Source organism: Camellia sinensis, chromosome 2 (assembly GCF_055761805.1).
Source record: "Camellia sinensis isolate YWXY chromosome 2, ASM5576180v1, whole genome shotgun sequence".
NCBI classification, from domain to species: Eukaryota; Viridiplantae; Streptophyta; class Magnoliopsida; order Ericales; family Theaceae; genus Camellia; species Camellia sinensis.
In genome coordinates this window covers 201,603,564-201,617,344 of record NC_138962.1, presented here as the reverse complement: position 1 = coordinate 201,617,344, position 13,781 = coordinate 201,603,564, and positions in this window count along the sequence as shown.

The following is a 13,781-nucleotide window of genomic DNA, read 5'->3' as shown; positions in this document are numbered from 1 at the left end:
CGGGGGAGGTCAGCACCGACCTCTCTAATTTTTTTTATTATTTTCTTGTTTATAAATTTTTTAAAATGTATTATTTGTACCAATTTATATAAACACATCTAAAAATATATACACACATAAAATTATATAAAAATATATAAAATTATAAAATACTACAAATTAATAAAATATTAGTGATATAAAATAATTTGGCCAAAATGGGTGAGGTTTGGGATTAAAGTTTCAATCTGATTTTTCTGCTGAAAAATTCATAAAATGCCATATTCCAATTTTCATCATGGGGTGTTCAAAACACAGTGCTCAAGTCTTAGGGCCAGTCAAAATAGGGTGTCTATAATTGCCCGGCTCGAAGTCATGAAATGACGTTAGTGAATGTCAAAGCCCAAAGATGACCCATTTTGACGAGGCCGTAAGACTTGGGCAAACAAACAAAATGCAGATGCAGTTGGTTGAACCCGAGGGTTGCCTACGTATCCCTTTGCAAGGAATCAAACCAGTGTAGTTCAGGGGGCATTATGCAAAATGATACACAATGCAATGAAACAATGCAAATGGTATGCAATGTAGGTAATCTAAGCCACGAGCAGTGCAAAACACGCGAATATTATAGAGGAATGGGGATGCAAATCAAACTACATTTTATATAGAAAAGAAGTGGCGGCACGGGCCAAACAACACTTAACACAGGCTAAGTACCTACATCCTGAATACTGGCCTTAGCACAGCATGGATGCTTACACATAACAGAGCCATGTTTTAACGTGAAAGAGGGTGCTAGCACATGCAAAATTATATGTTTTGTAGAAAGAGAAAGGGTACAAGTAATTGGGTGGGATGATATAAGTGAGGAATGATCTGCTCGGGAAAGATAATGCTCCTAATGTTGAATACAACAGAAAAAAGTACGAATGAAGTGAATAAAGCATAGGTCGAACCACATTTTACCTAGAAAAGGCACAGACACAAACCAAACCACGTCTAACCCTTAATACTGCCTTAGCGCAGCATGGGTACTTACACATGACAGAACCATGTTTCAACGAAGGAAATGTATGAGCACATGCCACACTAAATGTAACATGGAAAGGATGCAGACGATAAAATGGCATGATGTAATGAGTGATGTAGTAGATACATGTGATAGATGTTATATGCAATGCTATAAAGATAATAAATGTGATGCAATAGATAATAACTATGATGCAGTAGCTAGAAAGTAAAAGTACCTTACAGGGGCAATTGGTGATGACTCACCTTACGCTGTTGGGGAATTTTCTTTTCTTTTTGGTTGCGCTTCCAAACTACAGGTATTACCCTTTTTCTTTTTCTTTTTCTCTTTTTTTTTTTTTTTTTTTTTTTTTTTTTTTTTTTATGTTATGTTTACAACTTTCCCTATTCTCCAATAAGGTGAAAGACTAGGTTGGTTCAGTATCTAGAATTGAGGTGCATACAAGCTACCTCAACCTATGGGGCTGCCATACAGATTTCAAGTCGGGGATACACCCTTAGGAATTTAAACCAGACTTTAGTTTCGGAAATCCTGAACCTTTGCATTCTAGGCGTCGCCATTCGAACTCTAGTTTTCACCGTCTTAGTTGATCTCCTAGGAACTCATTGCAAACATAGGCAGGTGGCTATACCAGATTGCCTGAAGTCGTCCGGGCACGACAAACACCAAAGGAATTACACCTTTAGAGGATTTAAGGTATCCTAGACCCGGGAGTGCACAAGATAGTGCGATGGATTGAGATTGCACAAGACAGTGCGATGCGCAAAATAACGCGATTGAATGAGATGCACAAAACAGTGCGATGCGCAAAATAGCGTGATTGATTGAGATTGTGCGATAGACACTTGAAGTGAAATCATTGTGCGATAGATGCACAGAATGAAAGGAGGAAAGATGGTCTGAACACCAAGTGCACCTGCTATTTTTAACTGATTTGTAATCCTAACGCACCGCACACGAGAGGAGAAGTGGTGGTGTGAACAGACAGACGCACCTGCTGTTTTTAACCGATTTGTAATCCTAGCGCGTCGCACATGAGAGGAGAAAATGTAGTTTTAACAGACAGACGCACTTACTATTTTTAACCGATTTGGGTAGTGTGAACAGACAGGCGCACCTGCTATTTTCAACTGATTGGATGGTGTGAACAGACAAGCGCACTTGCTGTTTTTAATCGATTCTCAATCCTAGCGCGTCTCACGTGATAGGAGGAGGGTTACAAGCCTAATACGTCGCACGCGAGCTGAGGAGATTTACAATCCTAATGCGTTGCATGCGAGAGGAGGAGAGTGAACTTGAGATCCAATCGCACCATATGCGAGTGGAGGGATAGTGAACTTTGGAATCTAAATGAGTCTTACGCGAGAGGAGAAATTGTGAACTTGAGGTCCAAACGCGTCTTACGTGAGAGGAGGAATAGTGAACTTTGGATCCAAACGCGTCTTATGAGAGAAGAGGAATGGTGAACTCGAGATCCAAACGCGTCTTACGCGAGAGGAGGAATAATGAACTTGAAATCCAAGCGCTTTGTTCGCGAGAGGAGAAAAGTGAACTTGAAATCCAAATGCTTCGTTCGAGAGAGGAGGAAAGTGAACTTGAGATCCAAACGCTTCGTTCGCGAGAGGAGGAAAGTGAACTTGAAATCCAAACACTTCGTTCGCAAGAGGAGGAATGTGAACTTGAGATCCAAACGCTTGTTCGCAAGAGGAGGAATGTGAACTTGAGATCCAAATGCTTTGTTCGCGAGAGGGGGAAATTGAACTTGAGATCCAATCGCTCCGTTCGCAAGAGGAGGAATATTTGAAATCAAATCGCTTCGTTCGCTAGAGGAGGAATATTTGAAATCCAATCGCTCCATTCGTGAGAGAAGGAATAGTTAAATCCAATCACTCTGTTCGTGAGAGGAGGAATATTTGAAATCTAATCGCTTTGTTCGCGAGAGGAGGAAAATTTGAAATCCAATCGCTTCTTTCGCGAGAAGAGGAATATTTGAAATCCAATCGCTCCGTTTGCGAGAGGAGGAATATTTGAAATCCAATCGCTCCGTTCGTGAGAGGAGGAATAGTGAAATCCAATGAGGAATAGTGAAATCCAATCACTCCATTCGCGAGAAAAGGAATAGTGAAATTGAACTTGAGATGCAAACGAAAGTGCAATGTGAAAAATTGGGGTGCACAAGACAGTGCAATGTTGGAAATTGGGGTGCATAACACAGTGCGATGTGAGAAATTGGGCCGCACAAGACAGTGCGATGTGAGAAATTGGGGAGGCGTAACTAACCGTAGTTCATACGGAGAGGACGAAGGTTTTAACTGGATAAAGATGAAATCCTAAATTTGTAGTCCAAACGCGTCTCACGCGAATGGAATAAGGTATAGTAGAATGATTTCTTCGTTTTTGTTTGATTTGATTGGTTTATGAATTTTGATTTTTTTTTTACCTATACATATACGGATATATACATAGATATATACGGGAGATATATACGATGTGCGTACACAAAAAAGAAAACCACAAAATGCATGAATGTGGGGATACAGGGTTTTGAACCCCTGACCTAAGACTTTGCTCCTTGGTCCCTCAACCATTGAGCCAAGCCACTCCTGTGACAAGAATTCAAACAAATATGTATATAATATATGAATATACAATACATATACATATATGTATACAATTCTCCCGCCTCTCTCTCTTTCTGGAAAACCACGTCTGACACGCGGCCTCGCTTTTTTGCGTCAGCCGGTGTCAACTAGCCGACAAATGCCTCAGCCCTCTCTCCCTCTTTGTCTTTCTCTCTCGTCTTCTTCTTTTCTTCTTTCTTCCATCTCCTTCTTCTCTTCTTTCTCTAAAACAAGCAGAACAAAGGGACCAAGATAGACAGAACTCAGTATGCTCTCTGCCATTTCTTTGCGACTCCCTTTTTTTATACCTTTCTTCTTTCACGAATGGCTTCATCCCGCCCCGTCTCTCTCTCTTTCTAGATCTTAATGACCCCTCGAGCTCCCCTGGGCCAAGTGCCCCTACTCTTACTCATCCTAGTCTTCCTACACTGACAGTTGAGCAAATGATGGCTACTCAAACTGACATTGAGGCCAACCACTACACGTTAAAGTCATGTATGAAGACAGTGGCTGCGGTCACTAACTTGTCTCACCGTCTGCAAAACAGGACGTGTGAGGCACATCGAGTTAACACCCAACTCACTCTGCTTTAGCATATGTACAAGGATGCGCGAGCAGAGATTTGTGCGCTGAAAACGGAGAACAAAGAGCTGAAAACGGAGAACAAAGAACTGAAACGGAAGGCCACCACCATGGAGAATAAAGAGGTAAAATGACAGGCCACTTCTGTGGCCTAATTCGGAGCACTGTCATACTTTGCCTTTGATGGTCGGCGAAGAGTTAACTCTCTTGGTGAAAGCGCTGAGGCAGGGCCTTCTCTTGGTGAAAGCACTGAGGCTGGGCCTTCAAAGGTCTCCTAGAACGAAATTAAGATGAAGAAATCAACGAGAGAGTCAAGCAAACGTGGTCGGCATATAGCCGTTTGTCGGAGGTCGGCGTAGGCGTGTGGCCATTGCTGGAGAAAAAAGAAGAACAAGATCTCTCTTTTTCTCTCTTTTTTTGTTTTTCTTTTATTTTCTCTTTTTTTTTTGTTTTTCTTTTTTTTTTTCTCTTTTTTTTTCTTTTATTATTTTTATTTCATGTTTTTTTTCTATTTTTTCTTTTTTCTTTCCTATTTTCTTTTTTTTTTATTTTCTTTTTTGTATATATTTTGTACAAATGTGATCAATAAAACACATTTTTTTTTTAATTTTATTTATGCAACTCCGAATAAGAAATCCAAATAATGAACTTAAAATGGACACAAAATAGACAAAACTTGATAAATAGACCCAAAACTAAACACAAAATGAACCTAAACAGAACAACATGTACAGGACAGAATACCAACTTTACAGATTATTGGAACAAAATAAAATAAACAAAATTCTTTCTTTTATTTATTTACTTATTTATTTAGTATTATTATCATTTATTACTATTATTATTCAACTCAAAATAAAACAAACTGATTATATATATATATATATACATATATCTTATAGTATTTATTTATTTATATACTCAAATAAAATAAAAACACATTTTATATGAATAAAAGAAAACAACCCCCTTCTTTTTTTTTACTTATATATTTTTATTTTATTTATTTATTTATTTTTATTTTTTTATAGTACATATGTTTACTCTAGATGAAATAAAACTATAAAACAAAAGGATTTGATTTTCCCTCCTCCTTTTCTTTTTTCTTTTTTTTTTTGTAAATCAACAATTAATAAAGCAACACAAACAAAGCGATTTGATTTGATAATTTTTTTTATATATACTCAGAGATATAGAGTAAAAACATATTATTATTATTATTATTATTATTTTTTTTTTTATTTTCAACAAAGTCCGGTCGGATGTCGGCGAAGTTCGGCCGGATATACAGAGGTTCGGCAGGACTTCGATGGTTGCGGGGGCTATTTTGGGCAGTGCTGTGACAATTCTTTTTAAAACAAAACAAACCCCTCACCTCTCACACACCTCCACATCTGAAAACCTTCATTCTCTCTCTCTAGGATCCCTATCTCTCTAGATTCCTATCTTTTCTTGAAAACCCAACAACCCTCTCCATTTTTCCTTTGAAATCCTTTTCATTCTCTACATTTTGAATCGATTGGATTTTGATTTGGTGCAAGTTTGGGTTTTCTCTTTGTTTTTCTCACTTTTACCCACATTTTTCCTCTTTCTCCTTTTCATTCTCTATCCTCTCTTCACTTTCTCTCTCCTAGGATTTTGAAATTTTGGAATTTTTACCCATTTTCACTTATTTCCTCACTTTTTCTTCACTTTTCTCTACTTTTCCTCATGGCTAGTGACGAGGTTCCCCTTCCGAACCTGGCCATAGATATTGCTGCCGCTCTTGCTGCAGATATGGAGGCCGATGATGCTCCCACTTTGCTTCTCCTTGTGGATAGGCTATTTCATGTGGCTATTTACCAGCCAAACACTCACATTCTCCCGCGAAGCGGGATTTTACAATTTATGGGCTTCATCCCTGGGCTGGAGAAGGACACACTTTTGCGTGAGCCCAGGGAGCACTTATCCGCCAACGTCTCCACGGTAAGCCACTTTCCTTTGTTTTGTACATATGTTGAAACTTATGAGCAAACCATTCATCTCTGTTGTGCATATATTGATACATTCCTTATTTACAGGTCGTAGCCAGGAGGATTATCGGCTATGGGACCATATCGAGCCCTCGACGCTGGTATGAGCGGTTTCCCGCGGAGGTTCGCACAGTAGTAGATGCTGCCGACTTTGGGCCCTTCTGCTTCGGGCTCATCCAGATGCGGGCTGAGTTAATGCTATACAGAGCTTTAGCGGACAGATGATGGGACACCACAGACTCGTTCCATTTCTCTTCGACTGGGGAGATGACATTGATGCCATATGACTTCTCCATGCTGACTGGCTTACGAGTCGGAGTTGACGGCCAGATCCCATTTGATCCGGACATGGCGTAGTGGAGAGTGGCACAGCTCTAGTTTCTTAGAGCGATCCCGGACATCAGCAGTCAGGGGATGGTGCGCTACAGTTGGTTTTATGATCACTTCATCGACCGTCAGCCAGCTACTGCAAATGAGGTTGCCCAGTATGCCCGTGGCTTCCTCATGTATCTCCTCGGTACTACCCTGTTTTCAAACAGGGAAAATACCATGAGGATATATCTTCTAAGGGCACTGGTGCACCTACCGCGGATGGCAGAGTACGATTGGGGTGGCGCCGGCCTAGCCGCCTTATACTGTTACATAAGTTTCGTGTCTCGCCGCAAGGCGGATTTACTCAGCGGCTACTAGAGAGTTTGGGAGGTACATGTCTCACCCCTTTACTTTTCTATTCAACTTTGCATTCTGTACTTTGCATTTCCTGTACTTTGCATTATGCTTATTTGCTTTCTTCATGCTCATCTGCTTACAGCTCTGGGTTTACACTTATTTCACCACTCTAGCTTCGGTCCCATTGAGGCCGATTAAGTTGTCAGTACCCCGCTCTCGGTACTACAACTCATGGTTCAGACGCCGCTGCCTAGTAGACCGGACCTTCTCATACTTCTGTCACTTCTTTGATACGATCACTGCGGACCAGGTAACACAATATCATTCTTTGCATTCCATATCACTGTTCCCATATTGTACTAGCATCCTCATACTATTGGCATCTACCACTACATTGTTTTGCTCATTATACACTGATTTTTTGACACTGCACTGATAACTAACATTGTACTGACATCTGAAACTGTACTGATTCACAGGTTGATTGACATCCTTGGGCGGGTATCCTCCTAGCGTCCATAGCGACTTATGTTGCTGCCTAGTATGCCTCTACCATAAGGATTCTGTTTGAGGGGCCCTTTGGTTGGGCCTATTACCTGGGGGAGAGGTTCATCTGCCAAACCTGAGGCATTGCCCACCCAGACGTTCCGTATCCTCCTCCTCCGGGCATGACGACAGTTGATGAGATACAGGACGGACCTACGATCGACGTCTGGGTGGAGGGAGAGGACGGCGATAGATATCATATGGCCGGCGACTTCACGACCTTCTTGCACACTTGGGTGATGGCGCCTCTCACCCTGGGTGGCCCGTGTTGTTCTGAAGGTCGCGGCTGGTGCGACTGGTACGGGTTATGCCCCTGCTAAAGGTGCCCCTGCCATTGCTCCTATTCCTGGGTTTCCTGTGATTCCCACGGAGATCACTTACATGCACCCAAATAGGGTGCTTGAGCAAATTCTTATCTATGAGATCAAGGAGAGGGACTGCCGGATAGTTTTCGCTCTAAGCATTGAGCAGGTACACATTTCCTTATTGTTTCCACTCACTGTACGTCATCTTGTTATATTGCTTCTGTTTCTGGCTATATTTCCCAAACACCGCTCTTTCTTTTGCAGGTACCCCAGACATTTACGGATGACCTTGCTCGGACAGTCAACCAGCTACTCCTTATGGTGCGGAGGAGTCAGACCATTTTAGCAGCTAACGGGCTTGAGGTAAGCTTTGCCCTTAGTATACAGTCATTTCAATCTGACTCTATTTTTCATCTTATCACTATCTGCACTCTCATTTCCTTTCTTCTTTTCAGCTTGGCCCAGCACCGGTGGCACCTATAGGACCTCCTCCAGCTAGGAGGCAGAGGCGTGGCCTGATGAGGGGTAGAGGTTTGGCTAATCGAAGGAGAGACCGAGTGGGGCAGCGCTCACCTTCTGAGGAGTCCTTTGAGGGCTCTCTGGCCCCTGAGGAGGAAGGAGAGGAGTTTGACATACAGTCTAGGAGTGCCAGCGTTGACAGCGATGCACCTCCTGCGTAGCCGAGGAGGAGGAGAGCTAGGACAGACTATTGATGACGATGATGACTTTCTCTCTTTCATTTTGCTTTTGTTTGTTTTTGTTGTTTTTGTTTCTATTTCTTTGCTTTGTAGTTTTAAATACTAGCTTCAGATAGACTCTTTATTTTTGAAAACCTTTCTTTTGTTTTGTGTTTTATTTTGTAATACAATGATCGGTGTTGGACCCGCTAGTTTATAAAAACAGGTTTTTTGTGGATGATCACTTCTTGCAAATTTGCATATGACGAATGGACAGCAATTTGCATAATAATCTTCCTGATACTTGTGCTTGATTCATGAATCGGATAACAACTTTCAACTAGACAAAATGTACAATACAACTCGATAACAAGAAAACATAATGGAAACAACTCAAAACCATTACAACAGACATGGTATAAGCAAAACAAGACTCAAAATACATCCACATCACAAGAGGACAAAGAGCAACCTTTTCTACTGTCTGGCCCACCACTGAGGTAAGGCCGGACCCTATTGAGGTTCGGCCGGACCATTATGAGAGGTTTGGTGGGTGCTCAGCTGTCACCCACTACTCTATCCAAAATTTTATAAATAGTGCTCCCATATTGTTGTTTCTGGCAGAAGGGCAAGTCTTTTACATTTTGCTCTCAAAATGGAGATGTCGTCCATCCATAGGCTCTAAGACTGGATAATCACTTTGGATGGCTTGAAAAAGGTGAACTTTTGTGGTTTCGGCTTAAATGCTCTTTTTCCATTTAACTGCACTTCACTTAGTTTTCCATTTCTCCATGCCGCTGCTCGGTGCTGGAATCCAATCACGCATGTATTCCGTTTTGGTTCATAAGAGATGTGTCCGACACTTGAAGAATTTCAAGCATTGATGGAATCTCAACATGATAAAGAATCATGCCTCAACCCCGTTTTGGCCATGCTCAAGCTTTAGGACGGATGTGTGGGCTTATTTTGTACGAGGCCCGATTCTTGGCTCACAATGGGGAATTAGACATTCTGGATTTGATTAGTCGATTTTCCACTACCGATGATAAAGAAAACCTCCTTTGGCGGGGTTATCGTCAGCATGCCCTCTGCTTATGTTTACTTGCACACTTCCTTCTTGCCCCTAGTCATGATGGAGCTAGTATTAAACTAATTGAAGTAGCCCAATGCCTTAAGGAGGGAAAGAGTTGTATGGGCCTAGTGTTGGCCGAGACTTTGACAGGTTTAGATGCTTTTCATCAACTAAAGACTACTCGATTTGCATGGAATTCATTACTTCTTCAGGTATTATTTCCTACCCTTCTTATTTATGTTCCTCACATCACTTGACACTCGATCTCTGTTTTTCTCTCAAAATCTTTTTCTTACTTTTCCCTCAACGTACATCTCTCTATTCTTTTGTTCTCTCTTATTTTCCTTCTCTGCCCAGGTATGGTTAATGGATAAGCTGAAAGTAATAGACCCTTGCCCCAAGTACTCGGCCAGAGCTTATTTTCTTTGCTCACAACTAGTGAAGTTCTCCTCAGAGGGAATGTGGTGTGACTGGATGTGCAGCAGGTCTGCAATTGACATCGCTTGGCATGGCCCCTGGCTTAACTTAGCTAAGATGAGTTACAGCATGTCCCGACAACCAGGTATATAGTTGATTGGCCTTACGCACTGTGTGTTCTATTTTCCATTCAGGTTCAGACGCCAGTTTGAACATGATCAGACTGTATGGATAAAGGGATAAAGGACCCAGCTTCATTTCCTATTCTTAGATCATACTTGCCTCGATACCTCACTGCTTGGAGTACAAGAGAATTTCTGACTCTAGCCCTGAATTTCAGTTACATCTTTCCTAGTGAGTACTTAGCTTGGCTCGAGGACGAGGAACAAATTAGGCCGACTTTGGTTACAGAGAATACTATGGGCACGAGAAAGAGATAGAGAATTGACACTTGACTCATCTATGCCCCTAGTTTATTGCTTTGTCTTTTCTTTTCAAGTTTTTTTTATGTAAAAGCAACTTTGATTTGGAGAATGTACTTGTGTTAAAATCAATAAAATTAAAGTGAGTACTGAAAAGTTTCCTTTTGTGTTATAAAAACTAAAATTATGAGAACCTTTTCAAACCCATTTTCAGAAATGGTCACCACCGGATACACACGGAATCAATCCTAAACTGTAGAACCCCAAATCGAAAAATCATAACTAGCTCTCAAATTGCATTGGTCATTATGCTTCATCTTGTGATTGACCTTTCTGCCTGAATGGAAGCAACACAACCAAGCTGACAAACGATGGAGAATGATGGATTGATTAAACCAAATGAACAGGACAGTTAAGTTGAAAATGGTTATGGCCGAACTTTGGGAGGAAGTTGCTTACGTATCCCAAAGATGAGAATCAGGCCTTACGTAGTTCGGTGAGGGTTCACTTGAGTATTTATTCTCTCCTTTTGCACTCTAATTTTTGCCAAGGTTGCCCTTTCGGGTTTTCGGCCTTGCGAGCTCAATTTTTCTTTACCTCTAATTTTTCATGCTTTAACTTTTGCCTAGGTCGCCCTTTCGGGTTTTCAGCCTAGCGAGCCTCTCAGGGATAATATTTCTTTAACTTGTCTATGTTGATCGGTTGTGAAAACTCTAGGCCATCCAAATCCATAAGAATAATTGCTCCTCCGGACCAGATTGCCTTGATGATATAAGGGCCAGTCCAATTGGGTCTGACCTTGCCTTTAGGGTCATGGATAGGGGCTCGGTTATCTTTGAGCACCATGTCTCCTTCCTTAAGATTTCTGGACTTGACTTCCTTGTTAAAAGCCCTAACAATTCTACGCTGGTAGCCTTGGATGTGATACAATGCCTTCAACCTCCTTTCGTCGAACAACATCAATCTTTAAATCTGCTCTGTCGCCAATCCGCTTTTGCTATCTGACATTCGGCTATAATTCTCAGTGACGGTACTTCAATCTTAATTAGCAGAACAACTTCCATCCCATAGACTAGAGAATAGGGGGTTGCCCCTGTAGATATTCGGATTGACGTTTTGTAGCCCCAGAGTGCAAATGGCAATTTCTTCAGCAAGTCTCTGTAGGTTTCCCCTATCTTCTACAGGATTCTCTTGATATTTTTGTTTGCAGCCTCAACGGGTCCATTGGTCTACGGTCTATATGTTGATAACTTACGAAAAGCCACATTATATTTCTCAAGCAAGTCTATCACCTCTTTCTTGAAATGTGAGCCGTTATCTAAGATGATCTCGTTGGGCACCCCATACCTACAGATGATGTTGTTTTTGATGAACTTGGCTACATGCGATGCTTTTAGCACGGAATAGGACTGGGCCTCCACCCACTTTGTGAAGTAGTCAATTGCTACTAAAATGAACTCGTGCCCGTTTGACCCCTTTGGTGTGACTGCACCGATAATGTCGATTCCCCAAACTGAGAATGGCTAGGGCGAAGTCATATTGTAGAGCTTCAACGGCGGAATGTTCATGCGATTGGCATGGATCTAACATTTGTGGCATCGCCATGCAAAGCCAATACAGTCCCCTTCCATGGTTAACCAGTAGTAGCCTTGTCTAAGGATTTTCCGAGCTAGCATTACACCGTTCATGTGAGCTCTGCACTCTCCTCCATGAAGAGCTTTCATAAGGCGCCTTGATTCTTCTTCCTCAACACACAGCTTATTCATTCCAAAATGGCCTCTTTTGTACAACTTGTTTCTGCAGATGATAAATTGGATGGCTAGCCGTCATATTCCCCATTTGTCCTTGGCATTTGCCCCTGGTGGATACGCCTCTTCTTTCAGGAAATTCCAAATGTCGTAATACCAGGGGTTCGTATCTTGAACCTCATTTATCGCGGCAATGGTCTCATAAGTCGGCGTATACTTCTGTTAAATAATAATCGGACGCATCTTTACTCCAAGCGGGATGTCCACCATGGAAGATAAAGTTGCTAAAGCATCAGCAAACCAATTGTTCTCTCTTAGCAGATGGGTGAATGTTAATTTTTCAAACCTCAAAATTAGCACATCCAAGGCCTGATTATAAATCTTCATTTTCTATTCCTTAACTCGCCAATCTCCTTTGGCTTGAGAGACAACCAAATTCGAATCCCCAATGACGTCCGACCTTATTGTCCCTAGTTCTAGGGGAGCTTCCAAGCCAGCAATACACGCCTCGTATTCTGCTTCATTGTTGGACACTTTAAACCAGAGTTTGAAAGCTAAAGGTATATGTAAATCATCAGGTGCTATGAGCAATACACCTATCCCAAAACCATATTGATTTGATGCTCCGTCAAAGTACATCGTCTATGTTTCCTCTTCTATCTGTAGGATGTCTTCATCTGGGAATAGATACTCCACTGCTTCATCATCTCCTTCTACCGGGTGTTCTGCCAGGAATTTTGCTACGACCCTTCCTTTGACTGACGTGCGCGTGACATACTTGAGGTCAAATTCGGAGAGAAGAAGCAACCAACAAGCTAGTTTACCCGTAAGTGCCGGTTTCTCAAAGAGATATTTGATAGGACCTAATCTCGAAACCAAAATTATGGAATGTACTAACAGGTAGTGTCTCAACTTTCTTGTTGCCTAAACCAAAGCTAATTAAGCTTTCTCAAGGGGAGTGTAGCGAGTTTCATAATCCAGCATCTTCTTGTGTAGCTAGTAGATGGCTTTCTCCACCTTAGCTTTTGATTCTTGCTCTAGCACGCACCCCATGGTCGAATCTGTCACTGACAAATACAAGATCAGTGATTTCACTAGTTCTGGTGGCGACAATACAGGTGGATTTTGAAGGTGCTGCTTGACCTGTTCAAAGGCAAATTAACATCGATCATTCCATTGGAACTTCTTTCCTTTCTTCAACAAACCAAATAGTGGTTCACAAATCAAGGTTAATTTTAAGATGAACCGTCTTATGAATTGCACCTTGCCCAGAAAGTCGTGCACCTCCTTTTCAATCCTCGGTGGTGGCATTTCTACGATGGTCTTGATTTTGAAGGGATCTACTTCAATTCCACTTTGTGTGATTAGAAATCCTAACAATTTTCCTATAGTCACCCCGAAGGTGCATTTCTGTAGGTTCAACCTTAACTGTACTCCCTGATCCACTCAAAGAATTTTTCCAATGTGGTGTAGTGGCCTTTTCGCTCTTTAGACTTGACAATCATATCGTCAACATACACCTCAACCTCCTTGTGGATCATGTTGTGCAAGATAGTGGTCACAGCTCTCTGATATGGAGCCCCGGCGTTTTTCAATCCAAAAGGTATAACTCTATAGCATTAGGTACCTCACGGCCTAGTGAAAGCAATTTTCTCTTTGTCCTCTAGTGCCATTAAAATCTGATTATACCCGAAAAACCCG